Source organism: Anomalospiza imberbis, chromosome 1 (genome assembly GCF_031753505.1).
Source record: "Anomalospiza imberbis isolate Cuckoo-Finch-1a 21T00152 chromosome 1, ASM3175350v1, whole genome shotgun sequence".
NCBI lineage: Eukaryota > Metazoa > Chordata > Aves > Passeriformes > Viduidae > Anomalospiza > Anomalospiza imberbis.
The window spans coordinates 141816356-141834291 of NC_089681.1; the positions used below are offsets into that span (position 1 = coordinate 141816356).

A 17936-nucleotide genomic window follows, 5' to 3' on the forward strand; every position below is an offset into this window, starting at 1 on the left:
AAAACAACCAAGGCCAGGAACAATCATCTCAGGGGGACTCAGAAATGAAGTGTCAGGGACTGTACACCCAGTACTTGGCAGAAGGATACATGGTCTCCTTGCGTGCACTGAGCAGTTTCAGTGCATCTCAAGAAGAGCTGCACTGATACCAGAGACAATTTGCAACTCCACTGTTCTTGGCATGGCCTGGGAAGTCCTTTCCCAGCTACACCAGCTGCTGGTGGTCTCAAAGGACTAGAGAGCACTGGGAATCACTAGCACTGCAAGGGTTTTTGGACAGACTTCTTTCTATCCTGAGCCACAGTGACCCTAAAATGCAACAAGTGTTACATTCTGCAACTATGCCCTTAGGAAGTCCTGGCAAAAAGGACCATCCAGCATTTTGACATTAACGCATCTCTCAGACCCTACAAGACCACAGTAGTTCAAACTATTTTTAAACAAATAACAGTCACTGTTTTATGGCATTTGAAATAGTAAACTGGGCCTGAATTTCATCTATTTACCAGCCTCCATCAAGTTCTTTATTGTAAATCTGAAACTTTAGCCATTTCCCTCTGCATAACCTGTTTTGTATCCAATACAGATGAAATAGCAGCCTGCAGCAGTTTTCTTTTGTGGTGTCAGGATAAATTTATGCCCTCAGCATCCCACTGTTGAACATATTTTATAGTGAAACAGGAAGGAGAACCTGAGGCTTCCCAGTTGAAGCAGTATCACTTGGACCATACAGGCTACACAAGAAATTTGGAGAGCATTTCTGTATCACAGAGAGATATTTGATGCAGAGTTAAAGTGGAAAACCACATTTCTCCAAGTAAATAAAAAAATTAGGAGAGTTCTGTGATTTATATTGTGTTTTATGTTAATGCCATTATATTTAGTGATATGATTGATAATAGATTTAGGGAAAAGTCTTGCTTTAGAAACAATTCTTTGTAATTAATATTTCACTTGTCCCAAATATTAACTTCAAAAAAGAGACACTTATTGAAATCTATTTGGTCTTCTTGTACATAATATTCTGCTATGATGGGAGGGTCACATTAAACAGTCAATCTGATGTCAAATTAACTAATGGCCAAACAAAATATCAATTTCAAGCAAGGACTACATTTTTCCTGGAAACAAAGATGCCACAAATATCTTTCTATAGAGGGTATGTGCTTTTTTTTCAAGTCTTGAGTATTTAAGTTACTACCTTATCCCAGCTCACTATAATGCCTTATCCAATATATTCCTTCTGTAACTAGAAATACTTGATATTCATAGCTTTGCAATTCATTCATTAGGGGCATGACAATTTAATGTAATTTTCCTCAAGATGTTCAACATAATTGAGAATGAGAGAATTAAAATTGCATCCAAACACACATACAGACAAGATATAGAAAATCTTTGAGAACATAAGCAGGAAATACAATTAAAGATGCTCATGTTTGAAATTGGAAGTTTGGGGAATAAAAATTTATGTATATATGATCCCACAGAATCTTAGTAAAGAGTTTAAGAGGACAAAGATCCAAAATTATGATCATTTTTCAGAGCATATACAACTTTTGTATGGGACCTGTTACAACACAGAGCTCAAACATCTTCATGCCTTAGCTTGGCAGCTGTTGATAGGGGATAAATACACTCATACTTCACACAGGAGCTATACTGATATTTAAAGACTGTTGTGAAGTGTTCAGAAACAGTAGTGATAGAATGATGAAAATAGGTACAAAGGCAGAAGATTGCTAATATTGTTACTGCTAAGAAAATATTAGATTCCAGAACCCTTAAAAAATTTACTCAGCCAGAAAATGTACAAATTATACAATTTTTCATAAGGTTTAATTAGCTTTGAAAAATGGGCCCAAGCTAAAGACACAAATGTCACAGATTAACAATAATTAAATCAGACAGAATATTGCCCAAACCCAGAATATGCAAGGTCTGGTGTCAAGTACTGACTCTGCTACAGACCTGCTATCTAGAGACAGAGTGGCACTCAGTGCCATGGGTTAGTTGAGGTGTCAGGGAATGGGTTGGACTCAATGATCTTGAAGGTCTCTTCCAACCTTGTAATTCTGTGTGATTCCGTGTGTGTGTAAGGCCTGTGCCAGTTTTACGATAGTGCAAAGCCCATGAAACAGAATGGCAATTTTCAGATTTGTGATTATGCTCAATTATCAGTAATTATTACTGTTAAACCACCTCCTGAAAGTTTGCAATCAGCCGCTGTTAACAACAGTTTTAGTATTTATGTTAGTCTACAACTCAGAATTATTTTACAGGGTATTCATGAAATCTCAGGTTTAACAACGGCTTGCACCCACACTACAGCCTTATTTTAAAATGGTCTCTGTGTCTTAAGGAATCAGACTCACCTGCTGCAGGGATAAGGCCAGAGGGATAATCTGCTGAGATTGGGGTTGTTTGAACTCGTTCTACAGCACCACTTTAAAAAGCTTGATATGTAAGATCCAAGAAAGACACAAAGTGCACGTGTTCGTGTTGTCAACCACGTGTGGGCACCCAGTGCTGCTGTCGGGGCATCAGGACTCCACTGCAGTCCAGCTGCACTTTGGCACTGGATCTAATTAAGAAATTGTCTCATGATAGCCTCGCCACAGTGTTAAAAATGGTTGATCAACTAGAAAAGAACCAGATCCAAATTATCACCTGCTTTTATCAATACTGAATACTCAGTATTACACATCTACACTTAGTTGAGAAATGAAGAGTATGCCATTAAACATCAAGCAAGAAGAAAAGTTATACTGGAACATATCTCTGTCTACCTCATCTGATCCTGGATCATTCCTTCAGTTAGAGATGCATGGAGTAACAGGGATAATAAATCTATCTGATCAATAATGGACTTTTACCAGTTTACTTGAGAATTGATTTTCACTTAGCTACAAAGGAAGCCTGAACATTTCACTAAAGTATAAGATACCACTTGGAGCTGAAACTTAGATGTGCCCATCTTGTATAATCTTTCAGCAGGTCACTTAATCTCTCTTAGTTTCCCCTCCCTTTGGGAGGATTATTTAGCTTCTCATGTCCTCCACGCTGGCTGTTGAGATGGTCTACTTGGAACAAGGACTGTCTTTGGCACAATCATATATTTACTTGTGACTTATGAAAGATACTGACATAGAAATATATACTTAAAATGCCACTCATCAAATCCATGCAATAGAGACTGGTTACAGGATTCTATTAAAGTTTTATGACAGGAATAGCCCCTTGTGTACCATCATTTAGTATCTTAGGTTTCAAAACACCTCTCTTCCGGCAAAGCTGGGTAACAGCTTCAGGAATTGTAAAATATTGCTTGGCTCATAAGGTCTCACAAAATTGAAGAGTACTAAGTGGTTTGTGACTTTTGGCAAGTGTTTCAGGTCAGCAATTCTTAAATATTAGTGCTTCATGAAGCCTTATCCCATAGATCTGAAGGGTAAAGTATTTTATGAGTTTCAAATGAGTAAAAATAAATAAACATAAAAAACACAAACTCACAAACAAACAAACAATAAAAAAGAGGCAATCCAGACCAGGAACTTCCTTACAAAGCAGAAATCTAGCTCTGTCTTAGTGGAAGTTTTTATCATAGCACCCAAGTGCTTCACAAACTTCAATTAATTAATCCTCTCTGCTCTTGTGATGAAGGAAATATTATCCTTTTTATTATATTGAGAAGAAATCATAAAGACTGTAAAGCCCAAGTGTTCAGTACATCCAGTGACTTTTGAGGGTTTGATTTTCTGACTGCTCAGTTCTAGGTTTAGCTTCCAGGAACACTGCATTATTTGCAGTTCCTCTTTCTACAGTTATCTTCTTAAGCATACCAAAGACCTTTTTTTACCCCCTAACTATGAATCCTAATTAAAAAAACTTACAGAATCACAGAATGAAAGATTCATCAAGGTTAGAAGAGACCTTCAGGATCATCTAGTCCAGCTCTCAACTCAGCACTTCCAAAACCATCCCTAAACCATATCCCCAAGTGCCACAGCCAAGCACCTCTTGAACACTTCCAAAGACTCCACGGCCCCTCTGGGCAGCTCATTCCAGTGCCTGGCCACTCTTCCACTGAACATTTTTTTCCCCTAATATCTAAGATGAACTTCCCCTGGCACAACTAAATTCCCTCTCATCCTTTCACTTGAGTTTGGACAGAAGAGACTGGCCCTGACCTGGCTACAGCCTCCTGTCAGGGAGTTTTAGACAGCAATGAGGCTCTCGAGACTCCTCTTCTCTAGACCAAAATGTAAATTTAAGAATATATCCAATATACTGAGAAGTAACTTACATAGTCCTTTTAATATCTGATTGACCACAGATCAAGGGAAAAAAACAATTAGTTAGTCTAATCTTGCCTGGTTTTTGTGGACTGAGGGTCCAATTACTGGACATTGCTCCTTCAGAGGTGCACTCTCTCTCCTGACTGCTGAGTATGAGAGGTAAAAAGAGGATTAGTTTCTACTGCCACACATAGCATCCATGGTCAATCTGTAATATTTCACTCCTATCTGGGCACACATTTCTCAGCTACCAGGGTACCAAGGAAAACATCAAACCTCTCTGATCTCAGCAGTGTGCCATTAAAAAATGGAAGCATTTTTAGAGATTGAGTTCCACATCCCCCACAGTGAGAATCAGAAGGGGGCCAGGTAGGTAGAAAACTCATATTACTTTCCAGAAAAAGTGCTTCACCAAGTGTTGCATGGGAATACAGCTTGGGCAGACTGCATGCCTAAAGAGGAAGGGAATTGTGAAGCTCCTCAAGAACAAGGATATAATTGGGGTTATTATGTTTGAGACTTTAAAATCAGACTATTTTTTTTTCTTTTCTTTTCTTGACAAGTACTGCAGTCTGCTGAAAAATGGTCTGGCATTAAAGAGCAAAATTATATTAAACTCCTTTATAAAATAATTTTTTAAAAAAACATTAGGTAGACTTTTAAGCAATTGTTTATTCAGTGGCTATGTGGGGACCACCTGATGGATCAGTGACACTCCCTGCACTGCCTGAGGTACTGTCTGAGGGTCTGTCCTTCTGAACACCCACTCTCAAAGCAGGTTTATTCCTTTTCCTGATCAAGCTCTATCCTATCCCTCTTCCTCTGCTCAGGGCTTTTTCCTCAGGACAATTCTGCAAAAGTGAAACAACTTACTATGGAAAACATCCCCTTGTTTGCCCAAGAGTGAGCAGTGAGATGCACTTCCCTCAATGAACAGCAAAGCTCTGTGTCCAGTAGGGTCTGAGTTCATTCCTTGCACTGGGATGTTCTTTAGTGCCCCTACTAGCAAGGGATTTTTAACAATACAGTAACATCTAGAACATTAAAACCACCACAAAAACCATTCCAAAAGTGTGCTTGTCCTTAAAATAGATCTTCTAATTGCTGTAGTGTCTCTATGGGAATTTCTGGCAGATACCTAGAAGGCAGGCATGTGAATCTTATCAGTAAGGATTAAAAACTGGATTATCCTATCTGGATTAATTTCTGAGATGCAGACAGGCAGCAATGCATGGTACAGACAACTATTGACAACTGGCTGTAATGTGATGTAGTTTTGCAGTTTTTGTAGCTTGTAGACAAGCTGAGGACTGGGAGCAGCTCTGCAAGATGATCCTTTCCAGACTTTTTTTTTTCTTCCTGAAGTCCCAAGAGGAAACCACAGGTTTTCCTTTTGCCTAATTAACTGTAGTCAAAAATAGATGATGATCTGTACTAAATAACGAGAACTGTTTGACAAGACTTGTTTGTTCCTTGGTCAAACAAAAGAACTCTTGAATCTTGTGGGGCTCACTGCAGTTTTATATAACTGAAGATTTACTCTATTCCCCATGTGAAAAATGCATATTTTATGATTGGCTTTTCGCAAATATTAAATTGAATACTATATGTATTATGTTATATTGATTAGAAGTGCTGTATTAACATTTTAATAGTATGGTAAATGTAGTTTTGTAGTTAAAATAGAACCTATGTATGTGGGGTTTTTTTTTACTAACTCAAGCAAGAGATGAGATAATGAAGAAACTCTTCACACAGAGATGACAATGATGGGGGCCCATAAAGAATTACTGCCTCCTTATCGGAAAAGACAAACATTCTTCCACCTTCTCTCCGTCTTTATGGAACCACCAGGATTAAGGGGAAGAAGTTGACAAAAACCAGAAAAGTTCTTAATTTGCAAAGAATTTATGCATCATGTATGAGATGTATGAATATGCAACAGGCTACTGCTTTTAAGGGTTATCCCTTTGTTCACAAAACATGCTTATCGGGCTTAAGTGCCCGAGAGCATCCGGACATCCGTAATTCTTTGCTTTTTATTGTCTTGTAATTGTCCTAACTCTAAATTTTCATTACTCTAATTGTATTACTATTTTTATAACTATTTTATTATTATTAAACTTTTAAAATTTTAAAAACCAAGTGATTGGCGTTTATAACACCCATCTTGGGAAGAGCGAGAGAGCTTGAGTCTGAGAAGCTGGGAGAGTCCTACAGAGACTTCACCTCTGCCCAAAGTCCCTCATGTTCCAACGAGAATGTCCTGTGCCTGCCTGTCTGCATTCCCTTTTCTTCCCATGCTCGTTGCTCAGTCCAGCCTGACATTCTCCAGCCTAGGAGGAAGCAAGCACCTTAAGACAAAGGGCATTTGTACTTCCCAGCAGTTTCTTTGCTGGTCAAGCCCTGTGGCAGAGAGGAGCCATTCTGTGGGGACTGGAACTTGCTGTTGGAGGGAAGCACTGTGTGGATCCTGCTTAACAAAACAATCCCGCCTTCCTGCTGCAGCCCTTGTCTTCCCAGGATTGTTCCTCAGCCCTTTGCTTCCTCTGCCTCCTCTCCCTCCGTGCAATGAACAGCGGGAGGCTGGTGAGGCACTGGAATGTATTTCCTAGAGAAGCTGGGGCTGCTCTGTCTCTGGAAGCGTTACAGGCCAGGCTGAATGGGGCTTGGAGCAACCTGGGCTAGCGGCAGGTGTCCCTGCCCATGAGAAGAGGGGCTGCAACTCGACGATCTTTGAGGCGCCTTCCAAGCCAAATCATTCTGTGATTCTATGAGACAACTCTCCAGGCTTCCATAACCCACATGAAACACAAAGCTCTGTCACCAAATACTTTTCTCCTAAAATTCTGCTGAAGTTTATCACTTCCCTTTGAGCCACAGCTGCTCAGTCTTGCTCCACAGGAGATGCCAGACCAGGAGCTGGGGCTCTGCGGTAAGGCAACTTCGGACAGGCACCTGCTCCCTCCCGCTGCTGCCATGGCAGCGTTCCGGCAGGCGACAACGCGTCCCGTGCCGAGGCGCGGACCTGGACGTGCTCCCACAGCCGCAGCCCCCGCTGAGGCCCCGCCGGCCTCGGGCGCTGCCCCGGCCCGCTCCGTCCCTCTGGCCTCAAACTCCGCCCGGCGCCGGCTGGACACTGCCCGCCGACACGCGCGGAGACAGCAGGCACCGCTCCCGCGCCATGAGGCGTGACCGCCCGTCCTTCCCCTCCCTCCGCCTCCCCGTCCCTTCCTCCTCCCTTCCCCCTTCTCTTCCCTTTCCCGGCTCTTTTCCCGCCACTTCCCGGCGGGGCTACGGCGAGCGCGAAGGGACAAAACGCCTCCGGGCGAGCGAGCGGGAGGGCGGGCGGCGCCGGCCCCGCCCCCGCGCGCCCCTTGGCGGCGGGTGACGTCAGGCGCCTCACGCGCCGCTCCGCGCGTCACACGCCGCGCGCGCGCCGGGGCCCCCTCCCCCCCTCCCCGCTGCGCCAATCCGCGCGCGGCGGCGCCCGGCCGAGCGGCGCCGGCCAATCCCTTCCGCCGGCGGGGGCGGGACTTCCGCCGGGAGCCGGAAGCGGGTCTCTCATGCGAGCGGGTGGTTGAGTCTCGGCTCGGAGACGTTTCGGGCCCGGAGCCGCCGCCGCCCCCCCGCGCCCCCCCCGCCCCGCCCGCCCCCGGCGCTGCCGCCGCCCGCGCCCCCTCGGCCCCGCCTCGCGTTCCGCTCTCCTCCTCACGGCATCCGGCGGCGAGGCCCCGGCGGCGGCGGCGGCGCGGCGAGAGGCCCCGGCGCCCGCGGGAACCCGACAGGAGTGAAAGGCCCTGAGCCCGCGGAGCCCCCCCCCCCCTCCCCCGTACCCGCCCGTGTCCCCCGTGCCGAGCCCCGGCCCGAGGGCGGCGGCGGCCGCTGTTGGTGACAGGTGAGTGCGAGGGGCCGCCCGGCCCGCGCCCTCCGGGCGGCGGCGCCCGCCGGGGCCGTTCCGCACCCGCGTCTCCCGGTGCCGGGGGATGGCGGGGCCGAAGGGGGAGCGACACCCCCAGCTCCGTCGCCCCCTCGCACCGGGGAGGCGGCCGGAGCCGCCATCTTCCCACCCGAGGCGGTTCCCGGGGGAGAGACGGGAGGGAGGAGGAGGATCCCGGCTCGGGGCCGCGGTGGTGGCGGGGGTAGGGCGGGCGAGCCGCCGGGGCCGCTCCCGCACTGCGGCCTCGCCGCCCCGGGCACAGCGGGTGAGCTTTGCCCCCGCGCCGGCGGGGCCTTGCGGGAGAGCCGCGTGTGCCGCGGGGCGAGCGGGAAGGGGGCGAGCGGCGGGCGGACCCGCCCGGAGCCCTCGCGGCTGCCCGGCCGGGGCGGATGGGCGGCCGGGACCCTCCGGAGCGGCAGGCGGTGCCAACCCCTGGCCCATCGCTGCGGGCACGTCGCTGGCTTTCCACGCGGGCCGTGCCCTGAGCAGGTGAATGGCCGGCGGGCCGGCGGTGCGCCCAGGCTGCCGGCGGTGCCTGCGGGAGCGCACGGGCGCTGCGCTGCCCCGGCATTCAGTTGTTGGGCCTTCGGTAGCTGCTTCGGCGAAGTTGTTTTCACTCTCGGTTTCAGTTTGTCCAGGTGCTCAAAATTACTACGTAGCTTTGTCCACAGTTTAAACAGATGCGCGCTTGCCAAACAGTGTTTGTTGTCTGAGATTCCTGTGTGGCAGATAAGTATAATTATTTTTATTCTGCAGGTAAGCGAATTGAGGCAAAGTGGTTAAGACTTGCCTGTGGCCACAGAGAGAGAGAGCTGGTTTCAAAACCACTGTTTAAACTTGAGTCACTGTTGGGGTAAAACCATGGGAATTCTGGCTTCTGATTCTGTGTCTTGTCTTTGGCCTAGTTTTGTTGGCCCCTGAATCCGTAGTAAAACTGGAGAAGGAATCTTTCTTAAGTACTGCCTCAAGGATTGCTATTGTAAGGCCTGTCTTGTGGTTGAAGTTTCGTGTCAGACTTATCTGGTTTTTACAGATTGGATAAATTCTCAAAGGTCAAAGCATGTTGTATTTTTTTTTAACTTGCTGGTATTTCACAACTCTTGGGTTTTGATTCTGGTCTGGTAACTTTTTATCAGTTGAACTTTCACTTCTCCCTGCTGATTTATAGGCATTAGTTCAAGTCAGTTCTCAAGATATGAAGTTAATCAGCTTAATCACTCTAGCTATTAGAACAACATTGATATTCTCATATTTTTCAATTTTTTTTTTTTGTGGGAAGTGAGAGGGAGGTGAAAACTAGGCTGAGGCCTGATAGTACACATACAGAAAGCAGTATATATTTTATGTATAATGGCTACAGAAAATTTTATTCTTCTAGATGTGTTGTCATTCATGTGGATATGCTCTTTGTATGGAAGCCACAATTGCTTCTACATTTAATTGGTCTTACATTTTGGGGGAAAAGTAATCTTCAAATGAGGTAAAAGTTTTGCTTAAATGAAGTACAAACATTGAATTTACAAGCAGAAAATTGAAAATATTTGATATCTTGGATGTTTCTTAATAAACAATTATATGTAATCGGGTCCTTAAGCACACACAGTGTTCTGGGTTAGGTTGAATAGATTGTTGGTTAGATTGTTTACCTTGTAATTTTTTCCAGATTTTTTTTTCCCCATTTATACACAAACACTGAGGGACTAAAGGTGTCAGTGCAAGTATGTGCTGGTTTGGTTGCTTTGTATGGCTGGCTGTAGTGCCAATATACACATAGAAAATACAAATGACTGATACATATTTATTATATATATATATTGCTTAGATATAGGGCTGTATCTTAAATCTGTTTCATTGCAGAGCAAAACAGAAGATCTGGAACTGGAGGCACTTACGGGGGATTGGGGACTTTATTTGGGGGTTTTTGTTTCTTTGAGACATACAGAAACCATGTAGGCAGTTTCTGATGATGATGTTTTATTTCGGTTAGAGTGAAGTTAAATCCTTGGTTTGTTTACTGAAATGCAGAGTCAATAGAGTCAGGTTTGTCTAATCTACGTGTTCTGTGCTGATCTGTTGCTGCGTCCCTTATTAAGTCTCATATCTCGCAGTGGCTTGGGCTTTAAATCAGTTGAGAGCTTAATTGGCATGGTAATATAAACTCTTTGTTAAATATTTATGACATTACCTCACAAAATGCACATGCTAGACACGGAAAAGGCATGTTTGTGACCACCGTGCATGACAAATCTAAAGTGACAGCTTAAAGGTAGCAAAAAAGGAGTTACAAAAAACAAAGTAATTACATGTAGATGTATTCCATCAGTTTGATTTTTTTTTTTAAACTAGGTGGCTTTTAGGACCTTCAGTGCTATTAATGTTTAATTCCATGGTGTCTATATATATTCACCAGGCATTCACATTCTCTTGAATTAACAGGTAAGGCACACAAATAAGAATGTAAAGCACGTGACTTGACTTTTCTTGTGCCTCTGTTGGAGCAGGTTTTGCAAAGGCCGCAGCCTTATCGATCTCAAAGAAGAGCACTCTTGCCTTGGAGGTGTGAAGGTGGCTGTGGAAGTAGCACAAATGCAGTGTCAGGAGGGCTATTGCTGGCAGAAAGAGATGAAGCAAGCAAAGAAATGTATTCTGGAGTCCAGAGAATATTAAGCTTTGGGAGTGTGATTTTTGTGTGTGTGCACGTATGCACACATGTGAGAAACTGTTACATGCCTTAAGAGGTAATAAGTGTGGTTTACAAAGTTCTCTGTTCCTCTAAGCATTTACTAGTAAAACGACATTTTTGGACAACAGGTTTGTCTAAGTCATAGATGTAACTGTAGAAAATAATCTCAGGCTGCATTTTTTTTTCCTGCATGTAATCAGTGATACTCAGCTAACAGGAGTATTGGAAGTCTTGTGCATTTGCATTCAGAATGGGCACACAGGTATGAGTAGGAAGGACAGGATGTTACAAAACAGGACGTTGTAAGGAAGAAAATTAACCCTCTCCCTGCAGTTTTGAAATAGGCATTGATATGGGGAGAGCTGTGTAGAAGATAAGAACAAAAGCTACTCTTGTAGTAAAGGCCCTGGAAAGATGTTTGAGCAATGTTGTTCTGAAAGCAAGGCATGCATGTGCTGAAATTAATACTCTGATTTTAGTCCATATACAAGATCTAGACAGGTGGATTTCACCACAGAAGCCACTTACTGAATTAGGGAGGGGAAAGTGACATAAAACTTAATACTAGCACTATTTCAAAGTTTGTAATCCCTAACAAAAGAGAACACACACACACACACAACCTCTTCCTCTAAACTGATAATGTGCTTTGTCAAAGGCACTGGTTCTAAATTGTATTTGCATTTTCAAGCTAATGCTTTGGGAAAGCTCTGTTTTCTTTTCCTGTGCATTAACTACTCTGTGCTAAACTCAAGGCAAGCTAGTGGATCATAACAGTCAAACACAAAAATAGCATTCTAAAGCAACTTCACGGAATATAAAACTGAGTGTATTTCACCTGGTCAAAAAACGTTTTTGTACTGTACATACTGGATAATTGAAGAAGACCCATTGCTATTCCAACAACCTGTTTCTTTTCTCTTTAAACATATAATGACTTCAACTGTCTAATGATGAAAATGTGTTTACAATCAAGTCTGAGGTACTTATTAGAAACAGGAGACCAGCAGTTGATTTCTCTTCCACCCATTCATCTATTCAAGTTCCATAAAACTATTACAAGATAGAAACAATTTCTGTTAATTGGTTTCCAGTTGGTGGTACTTAAATTTTGGTGGTGTGATGGAGCCAAGGATTTATGAAATCATGGGTCTTTCCCATCTGTGTGTGTAGCTGTTCCATACCCTTTCTAAAGGAGGGTGCCCCCCCATTCAGAAGCAGGTGCCACAGAGCAATACCTGCAGACAACAAAGGTACTTTGGAGTGCTCAAATTAGGTGTGACTGTAATACAGCATAAATGTGTGATTAGGATAGCCGTGGCAGTGTTCATTCTGTGATGTGTGCTGCTGCAGGTATTTTGTGTCTGGGTATGTGTTTCAGGAACAACAATTAACTCCAAAATTGGAAGTCTGACAGAGGTTACTAATATGTGGCTAGCTGCTTGGCCTAGAACATTGCCGGGAATTGGGGAAGCGCTGTTTTGACACCCTGATGAATCACCAATTTCTTTGAGTCTTAATCTTTTCGAATGCTCTCGTTTACCAGGGAGGGCTGGGCTATGCATATTCTGGATCCTGTCAGTCCAGCTCCTTAATGGGTAGTTGAATGATGTAATACAAAAGGAATCAGTTGTTCATAAGCTGAATGGATTGCCACCTCTGCACTTCCAGCAGCTCTGTTGTTATTCTCATAAGGCTGTTGGCATGTAAGGAGCTGGTGTTCCAGAGAGCATATCCTACAGTAAAGGTTTATTTTGGATTGCCTCTATGGCCATGTAGAGTTCACAGATATATCTGAGTTCAGTGTAGTGTATTTAAGGTAGTGGCAGGTATACACAACTTTGAGTTCTGGACTGTTGCACATATAGATAGAAATATAGATGCCTGTAGAAGTGTATAGACATCTGTCTACCATGGTAGCCTGTGATGAATTGGACACAATTGCTTTATCTGTTAGGGATTCTTTTCTAAAATGCCAATATAACTTCCTTTGTTGAAAACAGGAAACGCTGGCAACGCAGACTTTGGAAATTACACCTTCAGATCCTACCAGAATTTCACATGGAATATGTTTGGGAATACACTGAGTTTTCAGTGTGAAGAACATAGAGTTATTTTATCTAAAGCTAGTGCTGGGCTTTTTGGAAGTTGAAATACTGTATCACCTTATTTGGCTTTTAGATTTCTTGTGGGTTTTTTTGCACAAGTATCTAAACAATATTTTCCCTTTGGATGGGTTAATTCTGTCTTATTGGCCCTTCCCTCCTGACTTCTGGAAGTAAGCAACAATGGTGAATACTCTATTGGTACTATTCATAAGGCAGACTTCCATCTCTCTTGTTAGTGGAATTGCAAACTTGCTTAAAACACTGTAAATTTCTGTTACTCTGTTAAAAGTGTTTATCAGTGTTTCTCGGCCGATCTAACGTTCTGCAGTCTGTTTTCAAGTGAAGTATTTTAAAATTACAGGATGCCAGTGATCTGACAGGGAAACCTGAGAAACAGAATATTAGTTAAATATTAACTATGTTGAGAAAAAAAGTCATTTCCTAAATCTCATTTGGCAGAAACTTAATAAAAGGTTTGAAAGCTTTACAGTGATGTTCCTTGGCAGCTTTATGCTTTTGTTTTCGGTCACTGTTGGTATCCATATGCGTATTTTCACAGGTTGTGATGCTGTCTCAGGTTGCCCCACAACAGAGTCTGACTCTAACTGTTGTTTAAACAGGGAACTGATGAATCAACAGGCCAATGTCCAAAGTAGCTTGCTTTTCCATACCCTAATGCTGAGGGTTTATGCTCAAATGTTTGGATGAATCCTTCTGGTTTCTGGTTCTTGTTGTAGGAATGAAAAAGTAGAGCAAAAGTGAAGAATGTACTGGGGCATGGTTACTTTAAGTGCTGAGCTACATGGATGTGCAGAATTTGCAGACTTATCCTGGAGTTTCATTCCCATTCAATGCTGTTGCTGCCCGACAGATAGGGACAGAAAATGGTCACCGTGTTGCTGTTTAAAGCAGCAAGGCAAACAATTTGGTCAGAATATAACTGGCTACATTGGCATCTCTCCAGGATCTTGGGTTTGCGTCCCTGCTCAAATTTAAAGCTTCTTGTCCAATTATTCTTAATAAATGTCAAAAAAATTAAGCTGTCAAGAAGGGAAGAGACTCTTTTTAATGAACATATGTTACAGCTTAGTTTATAGTTTATATTTTATGATAAAAATTTTCTTAGTTAACATTGTGTATTCTAACTGGATTCAAGGAATAAGTGGAATTTTAGAAGGGTCTGTGCCCAGTTATTTTGACTTGCAAGGAAGGATTATTGTCATTAAATACAAGCTAAAGTATTGGCAGTCCATCCTTTAACTGTGAGTCAAAACCTGAATTACCAGTAGTTTTGATTACAGTGATACTCTAGGAAGGTGGGGTGCTCTGACTGTGAACAAATGTGCACCCAGGAGGTGATAGTCTTTCATACAGTGATTTAAAACTAAGCAAGAGCTGCTTCTGGTTTCGGTGAAGCTTGTAATGAAGGATGGTAGCCTTTATTAAAAGAGGAAGTAATACTAAAATGACTGGATTATTGGAGTTAAATTCTATTTTTGGCAAACAGGTTAATGAAATAATCATTGGCAAAAAAATTAGCTTCCTTTTCTTTTACAAAACCTTAAGTTATGCTTCTTCTCTAAGGAGTTAAATTTCACTTTAGATTTGGTACTGAAGGTGTTTCAAAAGTTAAACTAACATTTTAGGTCAGTAAATACCCTAGAGACTGAGGGGAGTCATCCCAGGCTGTTTGTTTTGTAGAATGACTCTTTATTGAAATAGTCTTTGCATTGTCAAGGATTGCTGTATACATTTGTGTTGGGACAAAAATTGTCACTGTACCTTTTTGCTTGTCACTGGTGGCATCAACATCATATTTGGTTATATATGCCTCTCACATGGACTTCATGTGGGTATAGATCCTCTTCTCTTTGTTTTCTCAGGCCTGTTGTGAGGGAAGATATATTCCAGGAGGATTGTAATGGTTGTCCCATTGGTTTGCATCAAATCTTTTCCAGAATTCTAGTTCTGTGTGCATTTGAATTTGAGATCTGTGGTGTTAGATTTCTGCTTCCCTGAATTAGGAGCTTATTGCATGGTCCCAGAATGCCATGATAAAGAACTTGGCAAATTGGCTTTGAAGCTATGGTCGTGTCTTAAATAATAATTCAAAGTACTAAAAATATTAAGGGTCCTGGAAATTCCAAATGCAGCTTTTAACCTCCTCTTGCTTAAGTGCGACACTGATTGCAGACTTGAAACGTGGAATCCAAGTAATAGCAATATTCTAAGATAAGACTATTAAGATCTGTTAAAGAAGGTCAGACTTCTAACCTCACCCTTGGAACTGCACTAAATATTAACCCTATAGCTTCAAGTGGTGTTTTTAGTCTTGTCTTCCATCATAAAATACTGCATCTGCTTCTGCCAACTTTGGAATTTTTCTGAGGAAGATGATGTTCATAAAATCCTGCCCAGCAGAGCTGGGTTAGTTGTTTCCTTCACCTTTGCCAAGTGTCCTGCCTGGAGTCACAGGCAAGCTGTGAGTGCTTCGGCCATTGTCTGGTTAGCAGTGTAGTGAAGAATGCGGAAAACTAGAGCTGGTATTGGTAAATCGTGAGGAGGAACATTCAGTAATTGAAACAAGGAAGTTCGTTGTTCCCAGCATTGCCAAACTCATGCTCTTCATGCACAACATTTAACTTGTTTCCTCTAAGCAAGTGCTAAACCTCCTGGAACCTTATCATGTGTTACAGCATTTGAAGATTAAGTGTTTCTTTGAAGAACTGGGAAAAGCCAAATAGACCATCAGTTGCTGCCTCTTAGCTTTAAAAACTTGAAGCACTAGTAAAATACTGTAGAACTGGCAGTTGTTTTGTTAAACAGACAGAACTTATGACAGGTCTGCTTACAGTGAGCCTGACATGCTGAGGTACTGGTGAATATGTTTTCCAGCAAAGTTCAGTACGTTTCTAGTTTTCACTCCAAATCAGGAATCAGTTTGTCTTGGACTGAATCTGTCTCTCACAGTGAAAGTGCAACAGTCTCCGTAAACTTCACTGCTCTGAAGTGAAGCATGCTTAATTGTTACTTCCTTCAGCACAGGAATAGGAAAATTAATTTTATATTTCCCTTCAAAAGCTTCTTTAGGGAAAAGCAAACACCAAAAAAACCCAAAAACCCTCATTGGTTAAGTGAGAGCAGGCCAGTTATGTGGGGAAGGAAGGGAAACAAAGAAAATACATTATTATGCAAGATACTATCTTTGCATAATAATTCCTCATATGTGCATGAATTCAGAGAAGGTATGGTAGGATGAGACGGACTTGGTGTCCAGAGTGCCAGAGTAAACTTACCTGCTGGAGGTGTCTGTCAAAATAAATAATAGGTTGAATGAAATAGATTATGGATCTATTTTCTGATAGCCGTGTTAATCTCTTCATGAAGTCTTGGTTGGCTATGGGAAAGAGCAATACAGGCCTATTTATTTTAAGAGTTCAAGAGTTTAAGCTACCGTGTAGTGTTCTGTAAATGACTATTTAAAAATAGTACAAGAATGAGCAATATTTTGTGAAACCCAGTCATTAGTGCTAACAGTGCCCTGTCTACTCCAGAGCAAGTTTGAATTTTCTCACCCATTCAATTTACTGTTTCTAATCAATTGCTCTTCTGCTTTCTGTGTGTACAGAAGTGTTGTGCAGTTTTTGATTCGTGTCACATTAGCGAAAACAAGCAACATGGATGATAGTTGATTTAGGTGAGGTTTTGTATTTGATGGTGCTAAAATTTAGAAACATACTTTTGTGATGCTTTCCATCTTTTTTTTCCCCCATCATTTAACATTTGCATGAAATGACAATTTCTGGATCAGTGAGCAGTATTTGATATTAAATATTGGTATTACATTAAAAGCCTGGAACAATCTCCCACCTAATTTGATGGCATAAAGATCTCTGAAGTTATTGAAAAGCTTTGACTTTCAGAGAAAATCCAATTAGCCTATCAAAGACCACCCTAAAACATCTAGAATTAATATTTTTGTAGCAAGTAAACTTTTTTAGCAGTTCAATTTATACATATTGGTAAAAATACCAAGACTTTTTTTTTGTATTGCCTCAGCTGTGACTTACATTTGCAGATCAGAATCCTACTGCACTGGACACTGCAAACATAGGCTCTTGCCTTGTAGGTGGATGGGAATGTCACAAGAAATCAATGTGGATAGTGCATTAGTATAATATATGATGCCTATGCTCTTATGAGAACCTACTCAGTTATTAAAATACATTAATTAAAGAAAAAATCTTGCCAAAGGAAGGAGCTTCCATCACATTCTGCAGTTTCATTTAACCCATGTTAGGCTTAAATATAAGGGGGTTTATATACTTGGTCATTATTTAGGCTGGTTTTAGAAGATTATATGAAGAATTAGTCTTGCTTTTATGGTTAGGTTTATTTAACAACTGTATTCCAAATGTAGTTTGGAAGCAGAGGCAGATATGAAGTGCTGTGCAGAGTGTGGGGTCCAACTCCAAGCTTGTCATTCATTAGCTACTTTTTAAAGCATTGTTTGCCCTGTATTTAGGCTTAATTAGTTTTCTGATTATTTCAGTGCAGAAGAGGCAGTGACTTGCACTGGCCTGTCCTTTCACTCTTTAATTCAGAATAGGCAGTGTTCAGTCTGCTGGAGTTTCTGTTGTGAAGGTCCTGCAGATAAGTTACTGTAGCCTTTACTTTCCTTTTTTGGTTTTGGGTTGTTTTGGGTTTTTTTTTTAATTGGTGATGCTTTGTAACAACAGCAGCAGCCGAGTGATGTGGACTTGAACTGTTGAGTCCCACTCAGAACTGAAGTACTGAGTTTGCAGTAAAGTAAAAGTAAAGTGCACGTGCAGGCAAATACTGTGTAGTTCTCTGTTTAACTGGAGAAGGGGGTGTTCAAATTCATTCAAATTCTGTTCTTGTTGGTG

At 42.3% G+C, this 17936-nt stretch overlaps 1 protein-coding gene across 2 annotated transcripts in view; it reads left to right on the forward strand.

The window, feature by feature from the left end:
* The first annotated feature begins 7868 nt into the window (after window positions 1-7868).
* Window positions 7869-17936, forward strand: part of LARP4B (La ribonucleoprotein 4B) — a 55446-nt gene continuing 45378 nt past the window's right edge. Inside the window, exon 1 of one of the 2 annotated variants that reach the window (XM_068174042.1) lies at window positions 7869-8196. The gene's annotated coding sequence lies outside the window, so the exon portion shown is untranslated. Of the gene's footprint in view, window positions 8197-8301; window positions 8504-17936 lie in introns of those variants that run through there. The other variant, XM_068174034.1, reaches the window with a different exon arrangement.